Source organism: Oryzias melastigma, unplaced genomic scaffold, assembly GCF_002922805.2.
Source record: "Oryzias melastigma strain HK-1 unplaced genomic scaffold, ASM292280v2 sc00280, whole genome shotgun sequence".
NCBI classification, from domain to species: domain Eukaryota; kingdom Metazoa; phylum Chordata; class Actinopteri; order Beloniformes; family Adrianichthyidae; genus Oryzias; species Oryzias melastigma.
Window position 1 is genome coordinate 12,107 of NW_023416903.1, and position 3,575 is coordinate 15,681.

The following is a 3,575-nucleotide window of genomic DNA, read 5'->3' on the forward strand; positions in this document are numbered from 1 at the left end:
AGCAAACCGCAGGTGGAGCGCACCAGGTAGGGAGGAACAGACGCCAGAAAGGGTGGAAGTGTCTTTGACTGTTGTCCCAGTGCAGAAGTCTCCAGATCATTCACAAAGCCACCGATGTTTAAAAGAGTTTGGCGGTCATATACGAGTAGTGGTGTCACTTCAGTAAATAATAAAAACAAAATAAAAAACAGTATGCAAAGCAGAGGCTGACGGCTGGCCAAACACAGCGGCGCCATCTTTCCTCCCCCTTCCCCTCTTAGCAAGAGGCCCATTTGTGCTGTTCAAGTGATTAGTGCTGATAAGGCTATTTTTAAGTATAGCTGATATTTCAGCAACATGGTAGCACTTTAATTTAGCAATCAGTTGTTTATATTTTGTGACTAATTTTACGTTTTTGTACATTTACTTGTGTCAAGCCTGTTTAGACATCTGTATCGTGATTTTTTGCCTTATAAATAAAACTGAATTGAATTTATAAATAAAGTAGATTATTATTACTATATGTGAGTGAGCAGAATCATTAAGCACTATAGAAATAAAAAAGGATAATACATAATTTATACTCCCTTGCACAAGTCAAAGTACTTTGCTTTTCCAGAGTATGTCATGAGCCCCTGGAAGGATGATGACTTTGGCTAAGTGTTTCTGAACGGAGTCAACTCCATGGTGATCAGATGCATCAAAGCTCTGCCTAAAAACTTTCCCTTCCCTGATGAAATGGTCTTCAGAGATGGTTCATTCACTCTGAGCTCCGAGATGGAAGTAAGTGTCACAAACAGAGCATAGCAGACACTTTACAAACACCTGTTGGGCTTTCCTGTGTCCTCTATATTCATTCATCATTTTCCAACAGAATGGAACTATATACCTGTGTGACTACAAGATTCTGGATGGAGTGAGAACAAACACCATCAACGGGAAAAAGCAGTACTTGTCTGCTCCCCTGGTTCTGCTCCACAAGGATGCACATAAGATGATGCCCATTGCTATCCAGGTGAATATAATTTCAAATGATACAACTTCAGGACTAACAGCTTCTCGGTCGTGTAAAATTAAAGATGATGTTTATTTTTGGAAACTAATGTTGTTATATTGTGCTAAAATATTTTATGGAACTTCTTTTCCTGCAGCTGAAGCAGCAATCCAGAGATGACAATCCCATCTTCCTCCCCACCGATGATGATTGGTTGCTGGCAAAGATCTATGTGAGAAGTGCAGAGTTCAACCTGCATGAGTTTGTAGCATGCTACGATGCCTTCTGGAGTGTTTTCACTTCTCAAAGGATGAGAAATTAAAGAAAAACTGCAAGTCCACTATAATCAGGTATACATTCCAAGACTCAGACCTTCCAAGGCCATAAAAAAAATCTATGGAGAGTTTATGGAGACATTTGAAAATCTGGCCTCTCGTTGGATGCTAAGAGGCCTTGAGCCCAAAAGGTCTGTGACCTCCCAAGCCCTATTTCTTGATAAGGAATACACTGGACAACTCCTATGAAGGATTTACGGAAACAGAGATTTATCCTAAAAGGTCTTCAAAGAATCTTTCTGTCCCACTCACTGAAGGATCGATTGCAGACCTCTTTGGAATGTAAGGTTTATGACTTTACGGCTCCGTGGACCAAAGGAGGACCACAAACTCAGCTCAGAACAAGCTGAGATGAAGCTTTGAATCTATATTTATTTTATTCACAAATAAAGATTCCAAACATCTGTTCTTTTATTTGTGGAGTTGAATGTGAATAACAAGAAAATGACTGAACTTTATTCACAGATTTCAACAAGAAGCAGACAAACTTCCACTATAATCTTTGTTGTTCATGAATATGTGATTCGCATCTGAATATGAGTTTAGACAACATTTAATCATGTATTGATAAACTGCATGTTAAGAGTTAATGATCCATCCATCCATCCATTTTCTTGACCGCTTCTTCCCTTTCGGGGTCGCGGGGGTGCCGGAGCCTAACCCGGCTACTGATGGGCGAAGGCGGGGTACACCCTGGACAGGTCGCCAGTCTGTCGCAGGGCAGAGTTAATGATATGGAATACAATTCATGTTTTGATTTAATCGTCTTAATTTGACAATTAAGAAACATTAGAATTACATGTAGTTGATCTTTTTCTATGAGAAATCTCTTCATAGTTGATTGTTTATTCATTAAGAGTTTGAATGTTGATTTTTAAACTTTTTTTAAGCTAAACTCATTCGGATTTAAACTTTATGCAAACTTGTTTTATCACAAAAGTATTTCATGATTGTTTTGTTTTCACATCACTTCACTTTCACCATGAAATACACTGATGATCCCACACATCTTTGAATGCTCAGAACATTTAAGAGAAATAACTTGTATTTTTCTTAAATAGTTTAAACTGTTTTGATAGAAACATGAAACTGTTAGATCCACTGGAGACGTGTGCCTGCAGCCATTGGCTGAAAGCAAGGCCTCCTCTGAGGTCAAAAGGTCGATGCACACTCTCACTTCAGTTCAGAGTTCAGCTGGAGTTTGGGTTTGAGCTGAGAACAGCTCTAGGAAGAAGAGGGAAAATTCTTCCAATCTTTTTGGTCTTGTTTTTATTTCAACTTAGGCCAGGGTCACACCAGACGCGGAAGCGCTGCGAAACAGAGTCCGCTTCCATTCGGCACCAATGTTGACCTATGGCGTTGTTCAGACCAGGCAGGGAGCGGCACGGAGGGTCCGCGCGGTGCAGCGGAACATTTTGGCGTCTGGTCTATTTTTTCCGTGAGCCGCGAGCGCTCCGCGTCAATACTGCCAGGAAGTTGCATCAAAATACATGAGAAAATCCGGTTTATTTTCAAAATAGAACCAATTTTTCCCCAAAAAACGCAGCGATTAACTAATGTGATCAGTATTTTAACACACAATAAATATATACTGTAAAATATATAATTATTTTATAAATAAAATAAACACACAATCGCCATACGCACACATGTTCACACGAGCACAGACACACAACAGACAGATACACACAGACAGATCAATGCAGTGGGGGCACACTGGAGCGGGTCATGGGGCTGCGTTTGAACGAGAGAGAGGCAGAGGAGCGGTTCTTCTTGGAAGAAACATCAGGTAATATCTTTAGTTTATTAATTTACCGACGGAAACACGTGGGAGCGCGTGCGTGCACACAGACACTCAACAAAACAGACAGACACGCACGCACAAACCGATCAATGAAGTGGGCCGACTGCGGCGTTGGGGGGCGGGGTCTGTATCAACAGGGGCAGAGACCATCCCCTTTTAGCAGAAACACGGGGTTATATCCTGGTTATTGACCATGATGGCAAAAAAACAATAGCTCTAGCAGAAGCGCCCGTCGACCGTCGCGGGAAAAATTCGCGTCTGGTGTGACCTGGAGAGCGGAGCGGACTCCGTGCGCCCTCCGCTCCGCTTAGCGGCGCTTCTGCATTAAGTGTGACCCCGGAGTTACCCCACGTAACTAAGTTTGTACCAAGACCGTTTTTATTTACTTTATCTCTTTTTGGTAACTGTCGTGCATTTTCCTTTAACTATTTTGAAGCTCATCACCATTTGTGCTTCTTATTTT

The 3,575-nt window shown here is 41.5% G+C and overlaps 1 pseudogene; it reads left to right on the top strand.

The window, feature by feature from the left end:
- Positions 1-606: 606 nt before the first annotated feature.
- The window catches only part of LOC112139348, a 4,543-nt pseudogene continuing 1,574 nt past the window's right edge, over positions 607-3,575 (top strand).